Raw genomic sequence first — 20,050 nt, 5'->3', positions numbered from 1 at the left:
ACTTTGCCCTGGGAGCGGTATGCTTCAGCAATTGCCAAACAAATCTACTTGGCAATTGTCACCTTAGAAGCTGGCAAGCCTTTGCGGGGACCTTCAGGAACAACAAATAGGGAGTCCGTACGGCGGAACGAACTAGAAATGGACAGGTAAATCCTCAGAGCCCGAACCACGTCCAGCTGATGGAGAGCTCGCTCCCTATGATGTGAGGGAGAGGGGCAGAATGAAGGGAGAACAATGTCTTAGTCGACGTGGAAGGCAGAGACCACCTTCGGCTGAAAATCAGGTACTGGGCGGAGCACCGCCTTATCTTGGTGGAGAACAAGAAAGGGCTCCTTACAAGAGAGCGCTGCCAATTCCAACACGCGCCTAATGGAGGTGATTGCCACCAGGAAGGCAACCTTCCAGGAAAGAAGACGGAGGGAAACAGCGTCTAGAGGCTCAAAAGGAGCAGATTGGAGGAAACCTAGGACCAGGTTCAAGTCCCAAGAGGGTAAAGGAGGGCGATACGGCGGGACAGTGTGAGCCACCCCTTGTAGAAACGTCTTAACCGGGGCCTGTCCGGCTAAAGGACGCTGGAAAAAAACTGAAAGTGCTGACACTTGGCCCTTTAAAAGAACTATGTGCAAGACCCAATTCCAGACCTGATTGCAGAAAGGAAAGGATGGTGGGAAGTGAGAAGCACAGTGGAGGGAGGCCACGTTCTGCACAGAAGAGCAGAAAGAGCAGAAAGGACCTCCAAGTTCTATAATAAATCTTGGAAGACGTTGGTTTCCTGGCCTTAATCATGGTGTGGATGAGCCTGTCAGGGAAACCACTCTGCAGAATTGCGGTTTCAACAGCCACGCCGTCAAATGTAGCGACTCTAAACGCTGTTGGAAGACAGGACCCTGAGAGAGAAGATAGACTCTGAGCGGAAGAGGCCATGGCATGTCTCCTAGAAGAAGCAAGATATCGGTGTACCACGCGCGACGGGGCCAATCCGGAGCAATAAGAATCATCTGGATGCTCTCCAACCTGATTCTGTGCAGGACTCGGGGCAGGAGGGGAAGGGAATACGTACAGTAGAAAGAACCCGCCCCATGGTGCCACCAGTGCGTCTATGGCGCACGCTCGAGGATCTCTTGTTCAAGAGAAGAAGGTGGGAAGTTTGCTGTTGAGTCTGGACGCCATCAAGTCCACCTCAGCCCCAACGGAGACAAATGGAGTCGAACACTTTCGGGTGCAGCAACCACTCTCCCGGGTCCATTGTTGTCCGACTGAGGAAATCCGCCGTCCAATTCTCCACCCCTGGAATGTAGACCGCCGATAGCACTGGTACACGAGTCTCCGTCCACTGCAGGATTTGGGCCGAATCCTCCATCACCGCTTGACTGCGGGTTCCCCCTTGGTGGTTGATGTAAGCCACTGACGTGGCATTGTCCGACTGGATCCGAATCTGCTGGCCCCTCAAAAGAGGGGTCCAATGGAGAAGCGACAATTGTGCAAATGGGACTGCCTCGAAGGAAGCGACCATTGCACCCAAGACCTGCATGCAAAATTGGATCAATGGGAACCTGCGCAGGAGGAGAAGACTGACCAACTTCAGAAGGGCTAGCCGCTTGTCCAGAGGAAGGCGAACTAATGCAGCGTCTGCGTCGAGGATCATCCCAAGAAAGGTGATCCGAATGGTTGGGCGTAAGGAAGACTTCTGGAAGTTTGCCAGCCAAAGCGTGTCAGGGTGTCAGAGTGATACGTAGACTGACCTCGTTCTGACTGAAGGTCGGCGCCTTGACCAGGATGTCGCCCAGATATGGAAATCGGGGTGATACCCCTGGCACGAAGAAGGGCCAGGAGGGGAGCGAGCACTTTTGTGAATACTCAGGGCGCCGTTGCCAAGCCAAAGGGAAAGGCGACGAACTGGTAGTGGTGGGGTCCTACCGAGAAGAGGAGGAAGCGCTGATGTACCGGAGCAATAAGGACGTGTAAGTACGCCCCGATCGAGGAGAGACCGAATTGTCTGAGAAAAGGAGACAGCCCGATCCAGATCTGGGACAGAAAAAAAAAAAAAAAAAAAAAACAGTCTGGGGGAGGAGAAGCAAACTCGATCTTGTAACCTGAGGTTACAGTTTTGAGCGTCCACGCGTCTGAAATATGGGCCCGCCAAATGTCCTGAAAAAGGAGGAGACGACCCACCACCCATGAGGGTGGGGGCGCCCCTTCATGCAGAAGGCTGTTTATTGCCCGAGGGACGAGTGGGCTGTGTCCGTGGGCGCCAGGCTGGTTGAGGTCGAAAGAATGGCTTTTTTCGCTGGTCTTTGACTTGGGAAGAGCTCCTGCCGCCAGACAAGTACCCGAGAAGCGGCGAAAGGAGCAAGTCCGGGCATTTGAGGACTTAGCGCGAAACGTGCGCTTGGATCTGCCCTGTGGAAGGTGGGTACTTTTATCACCTGTGGCCTCAGAGATAATTTCATCCAAACGGGACCCGAATAAACGGGAGCCGGAAAAAGTGAGGCCTGCCAGGGACCGCTTTGAGGACGAATCCGCGGCCCAGACCTTAAGCCACAGTTTGCGCCGTAAGGCTACCGCGAAAGCTGATGAGCGGGCCACCAGTGCACCTGCGTCCAAGGAGGCCTCACAGAGATATTTCACCGCGAGATTTGCAGGGCCAAAGACTGGAGCTCCGCCAGACAGAGGTCCGCCGCCAAGACTTGATTTAACCGGAGTGCCCATTCTGAGACCACCTTAGCCACCCAGACGGAAGCAAAAATGGGTCGAAGCGCTGAGCCACCTGCTGCAAATGCCAACTTAGCAAAAGACTCCATACAACGATCTACGAAATCTTGGAGGGATGAGTCATCAGCCACGGAAATAGCAGCATGTTTGGCGAGATGTGCGACCGGAGGATCCACCTTAGGCGGAGAGTACCACTTAGACACAATCCGCCGGAAAGGGATACAGTAGATTAAGTCGCTTGGATGTGGTTAAGCAACCATCTGGGCGGTCCCACGCCTTTGCAATGACCACCGAAAAGTTGTCGTGTAAGGGAAAGGCTTTAAGGGATTGTCTGGAGCGGAGAAAAGACACCCCTTGATGACTCGTGGAGGGGGAGTCATCCTGCACCTGGAAGGTGTCACGGACAGCAGTAACTAGGCTGTCCACCATGGAAGCAATCTTAGAAGATTGTTCCGGATCCATATCAGAGTCAGATTCCCCAATCTCCCCATCGGACAGAACTTCCCCTGGGAGGGAGGATGCATCCGAGCGTGACCCAGGTGGGGGTGGAGATGCAGAGGCGTCAGAGGAGGAATGATGACCTGCTCTGAGCCGCTTGTGCGAAGGTCTGCCCCTAAGGTGTTCACCCGAGTAGGGTGCGGACTGTGCAGGTGGGGATTTATCAACCAAACGACCCATGAGGGAGAGGGTGGATTGGGATATTTTCGAGAGGTCCTCCACTGCTCGGGACAAAGCATGGGCCCAGTCCAGTTCCACACGGTCAGGGTGGTCATGCGGCTGCGTAGGCTCGGGGGGCAGAACCTGTCTAGGTGCACAGCATGCGGAGCACACGGAATCTGGCTGACCGCGAAGGAACTTAATTTTGCATTTAGTCCATGCATAATAAGTGGTGGCTGGTGGTATGCAAGGGTCGCTGGTGGGTTCTGACATGGCTGCTAATCCAAACCAATAGCGGTCTCAAGACTGGAGAGAGGGGTAACCGTCCTACCAGTTTGCAGGCGAGTGCAGGTCCAGTGATCCCAATGGAGCTTGAGGCAGCCTGAACAGCACGGGGAAGCAAAGGGTCCTTCCACAGAGCCTCGGCAGGAAGCACAGCCCCGCTCCCCTAGTCATAGCGGTAGGCGGCAACTTGCGGCCTATGTTTCCTGGGAAGCCGCGGCCTAAATTAGCTACCCGCGGCCGACCACGATGCACTTCCGGTTGGCCGGGGAAAAAAAAAAAAAAAAAGGAAGACCCAGAGCGGAGCGGACGCCCGCTTGTTGGAAACTGCCGCGGAGACCTCCCGGTGACCCGATAGCGAGCTCAGAAGAAGGCGCAATGGCCAGCCAGCGCAGCGGTGGCCCCCGAAGAAGCGTGGGATCCTCTGTAAGAGCTCCCTTGCTCCCTGGAAAGACAGAGACGCTAGGTGACTGCTTCCCATACCTAAAAAATGGAAAAAAAAAAAAAAAAAAAGAAAGCTACGACACTAAGCTAAAAACGGATATGCTCTCTCCAGGCTGGAGGGGGTATTGCCGGCGGTGGAGGAGTTATCATTTTTCAGCCTAGTGTCGCCTCCTAGTGGCAGCAGCAGCTATACCCACAGTCCTGTGATCCCCAATGATACAAGCGAGAAAGTGTTTTTACATTTTACATTTGTAGGCAACAAAACTATAGCTTATCACATATTTGCCTACTGTTACTCGTCAGAATCCAAATCTGCTTCCTTTCACTTTGCCCTTTTCGATTACAACATTTTAATTGCCCACAGCCGCCACTAGGTGGCGCTCATTGCATATTTATTGAGCTACCACTGAAATCAAAATACAAATAAAAGCAAGGTCCCTCTAGTGGCGGTGGAGGAAGACATGTCTGGTCTCCCAGGCACCCTCCCCTAAGTAGATCAGTAGGTGGGTCTAAGGGTGCATAAACCAGTGGGTACACTCTGACTCAGTCACCAAGCGACCACATAAACCTGGAGCCAGACATAAATAAGTTTCAAAATGACATAGGGTTCTCATTGTCTTGAAATAAAAGCAGAAGTTGAAAGTCCACTTATCTGTTGGTACATGTTATCATGAGGAAAACTCCCCAGATGGTAGTCAATATAGGGGAAATACACTGTGACAGCTATAAAGTCGCATCAGGAATTTCAGGGACCCATACAGGTAAACCATAGTTAATGTGTTCACTATATTGTACTGGTTATTTTGATTAGAGGAATACCAAATACTGTTTTGTGATATTAGGGGTTTTCCCATCTCAGACAATGGGGGCATATCGCTAGGATATGCTCCCATTGTCTGATAGGTGTGGGTCCCACCGCTCGGACCTGCACCTACAATGAAAACCGAGCGGGGAAATGAACGGAGGGCGCACTGCACATGCGCAGCCGCCCTCCATTCATTTCTATAGGGCTGCCGAAAATAGCCGAGCTCGGCTATTTCCGTCTGCCCCATAGAGATGAATGGGAGCAGGGGCCGCGAGTGCGCGGTGCGCTCCCATTCACTTCTATGGGAGCAGCGCTTGGTGGTGGAAATCCGGGGTCCTCCGGACCACAGTTCTCCTCGCTCCGTTCTCGTTGTACGTGCGAGTCCCAGCGGACCTATCAGACAATGGGGGCATATCCTAGCGATATGCCCCCATTGTTTGAGATGGTAATACCCCTTTAATAGTAGGCATGTTCCAAATTGCATTTTGTATAGATTTTGCTCCATTTTGTTTTTATCTTAATTAAAAGGGATTAACTGGTTTCAAATATTGATAAAGGCCATTAATATCAGATCAGCGGGGATTCAACTCCTGGCACCCTTGCCAATCAGCTTTTTGAAGAGCCCGCAGCACTCTCCAGGTTTACTAGCCGTCCTAAAGTCTTGAGAGTTTGCAGAGTGGTTTGAACATGTGACTGAAGGGAGTATTTCTGACTAAGCTGCAATCCAAAAAAATCGTTCAAAAAAAGGAATGATCAAAATACCCAGCTGATAAATAGGACTGGATACCAGTGCCATAAAGCTTGGTGGAGATTCTAGGACCACTCGAGTCCAAATGGAAGCGCCTGAAATTGAAAATGGTGCTATACATTGTTTTCGCCAACAAATCGAAGACAATTTTGAGTCTATGGATGGGGGCATGACAGTAGGCATCATAAGTATATGGTAGCCATAACACAATCTCTCTCGAACAGGTTAATGGTAGATTTAACAGTCACTATCTTGAATTTCTTTTATTTCAAAATTTGTTTAGGTTCTTTAGGCTGATGGTAAACCTGAAGAATCCAATTGGCCTCCTTACCATGAAAGCAGAATCCTGGGCGTCCTATTGAGTAATTGGCATAAAAACCATGGAGAGCTCTCTAGTTCTGTGACTTCTTGTGAAGATATTCAAGGTAGACGGAGCTTAGTCATGAATCTATTTACCTGAGGTCCCATCAATTATAGGACCACCTCCTTGACTTCAAAGCCCAGAATGAGCAGGAATTTAAATGAATCATGCAGTTTGCTTGCCGTCCTGGGATGCGGAAGTGACATATTAAAAACAAGATAAAACCATCATATATGTTCTACACTGAATCGGACATAGAAGATATATTACTCTACATCAGGGGTAGGAAACCTCCGGCACTCCAGCTGTTGTGAAACTACAACTCCCAGCATGCCTACTTGCTCTTTTCTTCTTAGAACTCCCATATAAATGAATGGAGCATGCTGGGAATTGTAGTTTCACAACAGCTGGAGTGCCGAAGGTTGCTGATCCCTGCTCTACATCATTCAATACCACTCACATTGAATTCAATATTAAAGACCAAAGGGTTGTAATGACTTTAAAGATCCATTTCAGCTCCTTTTTTCTAAGGATGCGTTCTCTATCACCTCCTCTTCTCAAAACCCCCACTGAATCGATCACACGGAATCGCAGTTGATTGACAGAGTAACAGTATATTGAATTCAATTGAGTGGTATTGAATGATGTAGAGTAATAAATCTTCTATGTCCGATTCAGTATAGAACATACATGATGATTTTATGTCACTTATCGTTATTATATCACTCTCTATAGATGGTGTATGACATCTGGTGACCCTCCGAATCCCGCTAGTAATTACATAGGCGGTAGGAAAAATATATATTTATGACAGCCTGGGTCTATTTTCTATACATAAATATGTGGGTGACAATCCTATGGTGGAGTTCCTCTTCCAGACAGTGAGCGCTTGTCTAGCCATTCTGCCCGTATAAGCGTATCTCCATGGTGATGAGAACACTTGGCAGCCGACTATCGGCGTAGATGGGCGGGAGTTGGATTACGATCATGTGATGACGCGAACGGTGCGCTGCTGTGGAGCGGTGCGAACAATGATGAGCTGTTAGACATGCGCAATGGAGATAGAGGAACGCCACTCTGCAGCCCAGATCTCTCCATGTGGACACCATGATTGATTACCACCTCTTCTTAAGGTAGACACAGATTTTTTTTTTTTAGCGCAAATAATTACCATTGATTTGAGATTGTGGGAGGTTATATAAATGAGTGGTTAATCCGATTACATGTAAGTGTGTTTGGGGGCTGTGACACACGATGGATTGGTCCCTTACCATTAGGGGAAGGGCTATATTCATTATATATGGATTGTTATGATGACTTGTTATTAGCTTGAAAAAGGCTACCATGTAGCCGAAACGTTGCTGCTTTTTTGTGTACACATTCTTTTTAAGTACAAGAAATCAAGATGGAACTGGAGATGATGCAGTTACCGTTTTGTGATTGCCACATCAATATCAGATCGGCGGGGGTCAGACAACCGGCACCCCCGCCGATCAGCTGTTTGAAGAGAAGGCGCGCCGTGCCAGCGCTGCCTCCTCTTTACTGTTTAACTTCTCGCCGTCGCCTCTGCAGTGGTGAGCAGGTGTAATTACACCCAAACCGTCCCATTGATTTTAATGAGACGGATCGCTCCTATACAAGTGTATGGAAACAATCCGTCCCATTAAAATGAATGGAACTGTTAGGTGTAATTACACCGGCTCACTGCTGCAGAGGTGACGGCGAGAAGGTAATCATTGAAGAGGAGGCAGTGTTGGCACGGCGCGCGCCTCCTCTTCAAACAGCTGATCGGTGGGGGTGCTGGGTGTCGGACCCTCGCCGATCTGATATTGATGACATATCCTGAGGATAGGTTATCAATATTAAAAGCCCGGGGAACCCTTTTAAAGATAATACAATCGGATCCGTTCATAAAGGAAAACGCTAGTGTGAAAGTAGCCTAAAATGGAATGACTGAGTATTCACAGTTCAGTGATCCCATCTCCATTCACTCTCATAGTAGTCCACTATCAGGAGTTAGACCTGTCTTCAAGCGGTCATATTTTAGCACTTAGAGTACACTACACTGAATTCTAAATACAGCAATGGACAACTCAGGGACTTGTAAGGAGTGTCAGAGGAAATCCTTCACGAATCATGGAGATGACTACTGCACTTGGAAACCCCTGGTCGAAGTCAGATCTCCTCATCTAAAATACAGCAGATGACACATAGCTTTTCCATCTAATTCATGAGCGAGTCAGTAATATACATAAAGTGCAGCTTATAGACTAACATGCCAAACTGAATACAAAGCAAAACTGAACCTGCCAACGATAGCTGAACGGGCGGTAGATTTGTATTCCAGTACGTGCGTTGTGTCCCATTTAAAGAAAGGGATTTTCTAGTTTTAAAGAGACTCTGTCACTACATACCTTGATATATATCCATATACATATGAGACGTGAAATTGTCACATCAAGCACACATCTCTAATTTAGGATGGGTATAATATCAAGTTATATACCGAGAGATTCCCTTTAAAGCAGGGGTGCACAACCTGCGGCCCGCATGCGGCCCCCGGAGCCAAGGTTTGCGGCCCCCGTCCTGCTGGACAGAAACACAGCTGATCATGCGATCTGCTGTGTTTCTTCCTGGAGTGCCACACAGGGAAGGATGACCGCTCCTGCCCCTGTACTATAGCAGGAGTCTGGAGCAGGACGGGTCCCTGGCTATTGGTGAGAGTGGGGGAGCCGAGGAGACGGCAGGCGCAGTTTATCAGCGCTCCTGCCTTCTTCTCAAGGAGCGCTCTGCAGCAGTGGCATACTAAGGGAGAGGCATGGGGGGCAGTCCGCCCCGGGTGCCGCTCTCAGGTGGGTGCCAGAAGCAATGAGCGCTTCCATCAATACAGATGGAAGCGCTCATTGTTGGCGCACAGGGAGCTGCAGTTCGTTCACTCACTGCTCCGCGCTCCTCCCCTCCTTCAGGCCGGCAATGCTCTGAATGGTAGAGTAGGAAGACTTCTCCCCGCTCCACCATTCAGCCTGCAGACACTGATCGTGCTGCCAGCATGTGTGGGCGGAGCCTGCAGCCCGGGAATCTTCATAAGCTCCGCCCACACAGTGCTGCAGAGCGATCTGTGCCGGCAGAGAAGAGAGGTATGTGAGCTTCCGGAACGGGACAAGGTGAGTAGGTACTGTGTTTGCTTGTTTTTTTGTTTTTAAAGGGGGCACAATGGTCATTGCTAATGTTAAGGGGGCACAATGGTCATTGCTAATGTGAAGGCGGCACAATGGTCATTTTTACTTTGGAGGGTGGACAATGGGCATTGCTAATGTGAAGGGGACACAATGGGCATTTCTACTATGGAGGGGGCACAGAGGGCATTATTACTGTGAAGGGGGCACAATTGGCATTACTAACACTGAGGGCATTACTACTATTAAGGGGGAACAATGGGGATTTCTACTATGGAGGGGACACAGAGGGCATTATTACCGTGAAGGGGGCACATTTGGCATTATTACTGTGAAGGGACACAATGGGCATTACTACTATTAAGGGGCATTATTACTGTGAAGGAGGCACAAAGAGGGCATTACTACTGTGAAAGGGGCACACAGAGAGGGCATTACTACTGTGAGGGGCACAATGAGGGCATAACTACTGTGAGGGGCACAATGAGGGCATAACTACTATAAAGGGGGCACAATGTTGGCATAACGACTGTTAGGGGGCACACATCTGTACAAAACAATGAGGGCAATACTACTGTGAGGGGTTACGATTTTCTTAAAGTATTGGGGGGGTGCCAGAGAAAGGACCCGCCCCGGGTGACAAACAGCCTAGGCACGCCACTGCCGCTGATCAGCTGATAAACAAGCGATCACTCGTTTGTTGGCTGATTTGCATGTTTTATCAGGATGAAAGACATACAATTATTGTCACCGTGCATATCTCACCGTGTAATCAGGAATTTGCTGCCAATAATCAACAGAACTGAATGAAGGAGCAGTGATTGTGGTAGTGATCATTCCTCCCTATTTACTTTGCATCAGCCTGTGTAATAGGCTGATGCAAACAAGTGCTGATTAACTTTTTTTTTTTGCAGCCGCTTGAAATACAGCAATGTGACAATGCGGCCCCGAGACCAAAAAAGGTTGTGCATCCCTGCTTTAAAGGGAACATGTCACCTGGATTTTGTGCTAGCACATCCGCAATATCCAATCCCCATAGCTCTGTGTGCTTTTATTGTGTGAAAAAAACTATTTGATACATATGCAAATTAACCTGAGATGAGTCCTGTATGTGAGAGGAGTCAGGGACAGGACTCATCTCAGGTTAATTTGCATATGTATCAAATCGTTTTTTTACACAATAAAAGCACACAGAGCTATGGGGACTGGGTATTGCAGATGTGCTAGCAGCCATCTAGCAACACATGTCCTCAGCTCTATACACAAAATCCAGGTGACAGGTTCCCTTTAAACCAAGCAAAAATACATAACTTTCCATTTTTTTTTTTTATTATTTGGTTCGAAAATGAAAAACTAAGCAACTTTCTAGACAGTTTTAAAAGCTGTATAGGGCAGCTGTATGTGCTGAGGAGGAGAGGATCCAAGGAGGGTAGCTCACACGGTTGTATAGGGAAGAAAGCACATACATGGCAGCATGAAGGAGAAAGCAGCATCCTGGACACACAGATCCAGCATATATTACTGGGAGGAACATGGCGACATGCAAATAATCTGAACACTAGGAGCAGCTTGTACACTAAATATTATAGGAGGAGAATGAATGAATGAAGAAAGACTGCAGACTGGAAATCAACCGCACTTGTTTAACGAGTAACTAAACCTTTGTGTAAAATTTTAATAAGATGTCCCTAATAAAAGTTTTTCTAATATACTTTATTAATTAATTTTGTATTTTTATTATACTTTTCCCTACCTAAAGTGCACCATTCCATGTGCGCTTTAAATTAAGTTCTCTGTACACCGCTGACAGCTCAGGTGTACAGAGTAGGGGCACGACATTTTTATGAATGGGGCCACAGCAGCAGTGCATACGGGCAGGAGCACATATTGCTGCTCCTGCCCGTGCTCCCTGGAGGATTACCAACTCCTGGCATAGCACAAGAATACTCTGTACCCATGTACTATGCCAGGATTAGCTGAGCGGAGCGGGCTCCTGCCTGTTTCACTAAGCTAAGAGTCCTGCATGTCAGCTCTTAGCTTAGCTGAGCAGGCAGAAGCCAGCTCCACTAATCCTGGCATAGTACATGGGTAGAGGGTACCCATGTGCTACGCCAGCAGTTAGTAATCCTCCGGGGAGCACGGGCAGCAATATGCGCTCCTGCCTGCCTCTTTAACACAAGGTAACCACTAACACACACTCCACAACACTGAAATTGCAACACCAGGAAGGACAAGTCATAGGGTTATCTAATTCGAGGGAGTAGCAGGTGTCATTAAGACCTGCAAATGATCATATTTTCAAGCACCAAGCTCTTGGCATGTGAGAGGGGCATAAAAGTCAGATTTGAAGCAAAGTTAGTTAGCCACATAAAAAAAATAGCGTAAAGTCATGTGGGATGATTGAACAGGAGCCATCGCCCATCAACATGCCAGTTATCACCACTTGTCACAGACTGAGAGGGACAGAATCCTTGAACTAAAAGACCTTGGTGTATCACTCCAGTAGATCACTACATGCCTAGACCGAGATGTCAGCACCGTTCAACATTGTGTCCCGGTTGTTGGGAGAACAGTGACGAACTGGAATGACAGCAAGAGGTGCACAGAGGTGAACCACTACATGGACCACAAACTGTTTGACTAGCAGAATGGGCATAGTGATCCATTCTGTACTGCAAGTTTAAAGTGGAAGTCATCATCCCAAGCCTAGGGCGGCAAATAGTGTCTACAATAACCATCAGAAGGAGTTTGCATGACATTGGGCTACGAGCCAGACATCCAGGTGCAGGTGGTCTATAGACTTCACACCACCGCTCGGAAAGGCATATCATTGTGCACAAGACAGCAAGGGTGGCTGGAATGGAGGTCTATCACAGTGATGGCTAGCCTCCGGCACTCCAGCTGTGGTGAAACTGGGAGTTGTAGTTTTATCACAGCTGGAGTGCCAAAGGTTAGCCATCACAGTTCTATCACCTTCAGCGATGAGTCCAATTTTTTGTCTTGGACATACCTGGAGATTAGTTGGGTTTAGCAGTTTGTGCTACAGGTATCTCCTTCCTTCAACGATCTCTTTTGTCTACTATACAAAGACAATGTACCATGTTGGTATATACGCTTTTCTCCCATGCCTTGTTAGTTTTCTCACTCAATTTGAATCCTACAGCTGACCATTCATCTAAGGCCTCATGCACACGACTATCAGTTTTGCAATCCGTAAAACACGGACGCATTGACTTCAATGCGTCTGTGGTCCGCATTTTTCAGCCAAGAATAGGACATGTTCTATCTTTTTGTGGAACGGACACATGGATGTGGACAGCACAAGGATTACATCTGTATTCAGTCCGTTTTTTTGCAGACCCATAGAAATTAATGACTCCGTGTGCAATCCGCAACAAAATGCATATCGGACACAGATACAAAATACAGTCATGAGCAAGAGGCCTAAGGCACTCAGACTCCACCAATAAAGGAACGATTAACCATTTTAGGGAAGGGCAACTCGCTGCTCAGGGGCCAGTGCTGTGTGCTTGCACCCCAAGCTAATTGCCCCTGACTGTGTCCACCACACAGAAGTAGTCCTGACACTGTGCCACTTGTGCCAGCCAAACTGCTGCTTCCATACAAAAGTTCCAATCACAGAGATGTGCTATAACAGTACCCCAGTAATAAAACACACTTTTCTTATAGCCAACTTCTATATCTCTCTCACACACAAAAATTAGGGCCAGTTTCTTAGGAAACTTATTAACCTTTCGGCCCATTTTTTGTGGCATGTGGGAGTAAAACAGTGAGTAAATCAGACCAAAACTAAAAGCATACAAACTGATTCAGAAGTTGCTAGGATTTGACCCTCGGACCAATGAAACCATGCCAACCACTGAGCCACCATGTACAAAACTATAAATATAAAACCCTCTAAGGCTACTTTCACAATTGCGGCAGGACGGATCCGACAGGCTGCTCACCCTGTCGGATCCGTCCTTCCGCTATTTTGCCGTGCCGCCGCTCCGTCCCCATTGACTATAATGGGGACGGGGGAGGAGCTCCGGCACAGCACGGCAGTGCACGGCGAAAGCCGCCGGACTAAAAAGTCCTGCATGTCCGACTTTTTAGTCCAGCGGCTTTCGCCGTGCACTGCCATGCTGCGCTGGAGCTCCGCCCCCGTCCCCATTATAGTCAATGGGGACGGAGCGGCGGTCCGGTGAAATAGCGGAAGGACGGATCCGACAGGGTGAACAGCCTGTCGGATCCGTCCTGCCGCAAGTGTGTGTAAAATAATAAACTAACATTTTTTATCAGGCTAGGGTTATTTTAGAGGACCATGCAAGGGCAGCACTTGTGTTGAAGTGTCAATTTTTGACAGGTTGAGACGACAATAGCATTTGGGAAGGTTAGGAATTCTCCTACTTCAGCATATTATTATTAGCTTTACAAATAAGGTATACATAGAAAACCATGATGCAAGGGAATTTACTTGTTAACCATATATGTCTGTTAGAATGGTAAATTTAGGATACAATGTAACTCAATGGAGGGTCAGACTATAAAGAAAGCTTCATCTTTTACTAGAGCAGAGCATTCTTGCACGGACACCTGTTGCTCTCTACACACACACACACAGATTCACACATACACATTATTTTGGGGAAATAAGCTTTTTCACTTATTTTAATTGTTTAATTGCTTGCTTGTAACCTTTCAAGACTTATTGCTGTGCTATATTTTTCTCTTTCTAAACTTTGTAACTTTCTTTTTATGAGAATTAAATCCATCTAATTTTTATCTTTCATCACGAACTTTGCACATTTTGTTGGGCTCCTTCTAAAGCATTTCTTGAAAAATAGAGTAATGCAGGACGTTATTCTACATTTGCGAGCCAGCGGATTTTTGTTGAATTCCTTCAGTTTGTAAAGAGGTGGGCCCAAGAGAGTAATTACTATTATTACAAGCTTCAGCAGGACGTTATTCTACAGTGTGAAAGTAGCCCAAGTCATCATATAAAGTAACAACAATGGCTAGCAGTCTAAAAAACTAAAAAGTAGATACAGTAACTCCATGCTGATCAGCAATGGCTTGTACAAATGACTACTTATTCATTAGGGAGTAATTACTAATGGGAAACTGCAGAACTTCAGAGTTTCCCTTTAGGCCTCCTGCACACGACCGTTCCCTCCCTCCCCCCCCCCCCGTTCATGAGCTGTTTTTTGCGTTCCATATACAAAACCATTCATTTCAATGGTTCCGCAAAAAAAAAAAAAAAATGAATGTACTCCGTATGCATTCCGTTTCCGTATTTCCGTTCAAAGATAGAACATGTCCTATTATTGCCTGCAAACACGTTCCGTTGTTCCATTCAAGTCAATGGGTCCAACAAAAAAAAAAAACGGAACACATACGGAAATGCATCCGTATCCATTCCGTTTTTGCGGAACCATCTATTGAAAATGTTATGCCCAGCCCAATTTTTTCTAAGTAATTACTGTATATAATAATTATAAATCAAACTTTCACTTTTTAATACTTGGTTGCAAATCCTTTGCAGTAAATTACAGCCTGAAGTCTGGAAAATTATGAGTCCTGTCCTATTCTTGTCCGTTTTGAGGACAATAATAGGCATTTCTATAATGGACCTCCTGTTCCATTCCGCAAATTGCAGACCGCAAAAAAATGGCACGGTTGTGTGAACGAGCCCTAAGGCTGTGAAGGTAACATGATTGTTCCCTTTAAAATGACTGTCACTGATGTCAAGGCCTATTAAAAGGGTTATCCGAATTATTTTTTGTTCTTTCTATGTTCCTAACTAGGCAAATGTAACAGCTTTCCAATTCACTCACTTTATCTCCAGTGGCTGGTTTCTCAGATTTCACTGAGGGTCACATGACCTGTATGTCAGCTTCTCTCCCTGCACTGACAATGTTCCTGCACAAGCCTGAGAGATCTGTATACTAGACTCACTGTGCTGGCCACGCCCCCTGCACTGCAGGCTGCTGCTTATTGCTCTCTCCCAGGATTCTTAACCCCTTCAGCTGCACAGACAGGGCAGGCAGTGAGGAGATAAATGCTGGGCACAGGAGCTGAAAGAGAAGTTCTGCAGAGCATTGCAGGTAGGGGGAAGATCCTATGTGTATTAGCACAGCTAGGACTTGTAGTCCTACGCATACAACATGCTGCTGAGTCTCCCAGCAGGCAGACATGTCACTCAGGGCAGCTCTTGTATCCACTCCCTTAGCAGTATCATTATACAGCTGGGACTTGTAGTCCTACACATACAACATGCTGCTGAGTCTCCCAGCAGGCAGACATGTCACTCAGGGCAGCTCTTGTATCCACTCCCTTAGCAGTGTCATTATACAGCTGGGACTTGTAGTCCTACACATACAACATGCTGCTGAGTCTCCCAGCAGGCAGACATGTCACTCAGGGCAGCTCTTGTATCCACTCCCTTAGCAGTGTCATTATACAGCTGGGACTTGTAGTCCTACACATACAACATGCTGCAGAGTCTCCCAGCAGGCAGACATGTCACTCAGGGAAGATCTTGAATCCACTCCCTTAGCAGTGCATGGGGAGGGGCAGAGATTTTGTTTACTTGCAATAAAAACAAAGGGCCAGAAGAGAACCAGGGAAATTAGGAAATAGATTTTTTTTTGCATAAAACTTGCTTAACTTAGTTATATATCGCTGTCCATCAGATTTACAGTGTTATAGCTTTTTTTTCCATAACTCGGACAACCCCTTTAAGTACAGTACTACATGATTACTACAACTCCCTTTGTGTGTCGATCTCTAACCTATACAGTACTGTGCAAAAGTGTTATGCGGGTGTGGGAAAATGCTGCAAATATGAATGCTTTAAAAAATTAAAATCATCTCTCAAAATCAAGTCTCTGGGATTACATAAAGAGACAGAAGGATCCTGCAAGCCTACATCCACAGAAAGTCTGCAGATTGTTCCAAACACCTTGGAGAACTAACTCCCTGCCAAGTTCCTTTCAAAAACTGTGTGCACTTGTACTTAGAAGAATTGATGCTGTTCTGAAGGCAAAGGGTGGTCATATCAAACATTGCCTTGATTTAGATTTCTCCCATTCATTCACTTGGCATCGGGTTTATTGCTAAAAATAAACTAACTTCTATTTTTGAAAGCATTCTTACTTTGCAGCATTTTTTTCCACACTTGCCTAAAACATCTACACAGTACTTACTGCATGTCTATTCTCACCCTTGATCCCCCCAATGTGTGCCTACAAACCGGCACAGGAATACACTGAGGTCATTTATTAAGAATGGCGTCTATAGCTGGCGGTGGATCCTCCGACGTTAATGAAGAAGCGCTGGCCTCTACATAACTTTGGCGTATCCAGCGCCAGTCTAAATATAAGCTTGCTGGCTTACATTTAGACTATTTTCTACACCTAAAACAGGCGTAGAAAATGATGAATTAGACGGGCTTCCCGGCCCGTCGCCTTCCCCACCGCGCCCACTTTTTTAGACCTGGCAGGGAAAAGTCGCAGATTGTGGCGCGAACAACCTTTGCTCCACAATCTGCACCAGAAATATGCCGAATATAGGCATATTTCTGGATAGTAAATGACCCCCTTAGTGCGCACACATAATGGAGAGGACTGAGCGTGCTCTCAGAAACCCTCTTAATGTATACTAGTGCCAGTTGGTGGGCACACAGCGGTGGAACAGGAGAAAGCATGGACATATTACATAGCAATCAGGACTCTGAGGGAGCAGTGCTGCATTTCATTATAGTCTTTGGGAAAGGTGACAAAGTTCAGTTAATCCTCTACTATTCAAATATCTTCTCGAATTTGTGAAAATTTCGACACATTTACTGGCACAGAGAAATTTATCATTTTTATATTTCCTCTAGTTTGTTTAACCATGGTAGATCCCCCTCATCTAGAGTAAAGAAATGCGTTTCACTTCTACACAGAAAGTCTTTTTTTTTTGGGTGGGATTCTCCCGTGTGATCATAAAGGCTGACAGACTGATAAAGGCCAAGGAGCAAGAGCGTAAAAAGGTAATAACACACAGTAAATCATATGACAAGATTATTTATGTCTGTCTCCTGTCATCAGTACAAGACAAGACAAATTAGTGGTAGGCCGTCACAGATGTGAGGCACTGAAGTAAGAGGAACCTGGGAATTCCCAATTCAGCTGCTTTATCTTCATTTTGAAAGGGCCAACATATAAACCTAAACCATTAGCAAAGACAAATGACTGGAATTGCAAGGAAAGAAATTTCAGTGTAATGACTGTGCCAAGAAACACTAAGGATACACAAGGTATCCTAAGGAAACCATGCAGGGATATCTACAGTAAAGGGGAATTCCATCTAAGCTCAATGGCGCATTGCCAAGTAGTACCAATCTGATGCTTTATATAGTGTGTTGTGGCCCATTTGGATTCTCCGTTTAGGGCCCACGTCTATTAGCAACAAAGGAGATCAGTCATAAGACTATCTCCTGTTCTGAAGGACCCTGTAAGGCTGGGTTCACACGGGCGTGTCCGGATTAGTTCCGGATGCGTCCCGGTGTGTTGCGGCAAACCCGCGCGAGTAGGAATGCAATTGCAGTCAGTTTTGACTGCGATTGCGTTCCGATGTTCAGTTTTTATCGCGCGGGTGCAATGTGTTTTGCACGCGCGTGATAAAAAACCGACTGTGGTACCCAGACCCGAACTTCTTCACGGAAGTTCAGGTTTGGGTTCGGTGTGTAGATGTTGTTATTTTCCCTTATAACATGGTTATAAGGGAAAATAATAGCATTCTGAAAACAGAATGCATAGTAGGTGATCAATTGAGGGTTAAAAAAAATTAACTCACCTTCTCCTCTTGTTCGCGTAGCTCTCCCGGTCTTTAGTTCTTTAAAAGATGAACTATGGGCTAAAGGACCTTTGGTGACGTCAGATCACATGCTCCAATCACATGGTCCATCACCGAGGTGATGTACCATGTGATCTGACGTCACCAAAAGTCCTTTAGCCCATAGTTCATCTTTTAAAGAACTAAAGACCGGGAGAACTACGCGAACAAGAGGAGAAGGTGAGTTAATTTTTTTTATTTTTTTTAACCCTCAATTGATCACCTACTATGCATTCTGTTTTCAGAATGCTATTATTTTCCCTTATAACCATGTTATAAGGGAAAATAATACAGTTTATAGACTGTCACCTAGCAACCATGCGTGAAAATCGCACCGCATCCACACTTGCTTGCGGATGCTTGAGATTTTCATGCAACCCCATTCACTTCTATGGGGCCTGCATTGCGTGAAAAACGCAGAATATAGAGCATGCTGCGATTTTCACGCAACGCATAAGTGATGCGTGAAAATCATCGCTCATCTGAACAGCCCCATTGAAATGAATGGGTCTAGATTCAGTGCGGGTGCAATGCGTTCACCTACCGCATTGCACCCGCGCGGAAATCTCGCCCGTGTGAACGCAGCCTAACATTCATGCATTTTATACAGACAACCAGGGTCAAACTGGCCCACAAGAGTACCAGAGGTTCCTTTGGGCCTAGGCTCTGATACCACAATGGACCCAAATATCGAGGAGACAAAAATCCATTGTGACTGCCACTGGAGCCATTCACTTGGCATTAGGGCATATTTATTTGATTCAAAGTCTCTTAAGCTTTATTGATAGTATATAGAGATTGGGCCTCGAGAATAATTTCCTCTGGTTGGACCCCAGGAACCCAAGTCCAACACTGCAGACAACCCACAGATATTAATGTGAATTGTGTACGTTTTTTTTTCTCCCTTGTCTGCAAAGAAAAAGAAAAACCTGCTGCTGGGTTTTTGCAGAGATTACTGTGGACAGCCCCTTTAATGAAAATAAAGTCATGGCATAGGTTAGACGTGTTGTCCAGTTTGGAAAACCCGTTCTCGTATATTCAGTAGTAGGAGATCCTCTGGTCAGGATCCATATCTCTTGGCCAGAGTGGAGAACAGTTACAAAGAGTGTCTCTCACTCCAAGGGACATGTAGGATCCTGGACATTAAGGAGGGATCCCCATGGCAACATTAGCAGGGTCCATGTTTTGGTGGGAATTTTCCCGCCATTTATGTATTGGGTCACTGGGCAGAACTGCTCTTCTGCCCAGTAATGGCTTTCCCTAGGTTATTTTTAGTAAGGTCGGGGGAGGTTTTGCAGGAAAATATCCTGCCTTTAGTTTTGGGTCACTGGGCAGAATGGATTTTCTGCCGGTCATGGCCTCAACTGGTTGACAGTTATGACCCTTTGTGACCTAGGGTAGAGTTACCTAAGCTCTGGTAACAATTGTCCAATTGGTTAAAAGTTAAAGAAAAGCGGAAGATCTGGGCTATATCTGGTCGGGACCCGTGGGCCGGAATGCTTTTAGTCTGCACCAGCCTGCAGAAGCCGGATCCTTTGTGCCCCTCCCGCCGTCCTCTATATGGTGCCATGTCCTGTCCATTCAAATAAAAACTGTAAGGCCTCTTTCAGACCGGCGTTGCGGGAAAATGTGCGGGTGCGTTGCGGGAACATGCGCGGTACCAAAACCCGAACTTCTTCACAGAAGTTCGGGCTTGGGATCGGGGTTGTGTAGATTGTATTATTTTCCCTTATAACATGGTTATAAGGGAAAATAATAGCATTCTGAATACAGAATGCATAGTAAAATAGCACTGGAGGGGTTAAAAATAAATAAATAATAATTTAACTCACCTTAGTCCACTTGATCGCGCAGACCGGCATCTCCTTCTGTCTCCTTTGCTGAACAGGACCTGTGGTGACGTCACTATGGTGATGGATCATGTGATGGATCATGTGATGGATCATGTGATGGATCATGTGATGGATCATGTGATGGATCATGTG

The 20,050-nt window shown here is 46.5% G+C and overlaps 1 protein-coding gene across 3 annotated transcripts in view; it reads right to left on the bottom strand.

Annotated features, from left to right (window-relative positions):
* The window catches only part of TNIP1 (TNFAIP3 interacting protein 1), a 91,108-nt gene that overhangs the window by 52,076 nt on the left and 18,982 nt on the right, over window positions 1-20,050 (bottom strand). The gene's annotated exons all lie outside the window — the stretch shown is intronic.

Source organism: Bufo bufo, chromosome 1, assembly GCF_905171765.1.
Source record: "Bufo bufo chromosome 1, aBufBuf1.1, whole genome shotgun sequence".
NCBI lineage: Eukaryota > Metazoa > Chordata > Amphibia > Anura > Bufonidae > Bufo > Bufo bufo.
The sequence above is the reverse complement of the archived record's forward strand: the minus strand, read 5'-3'. Positions and strand labels throughout refer to the sequence as shown.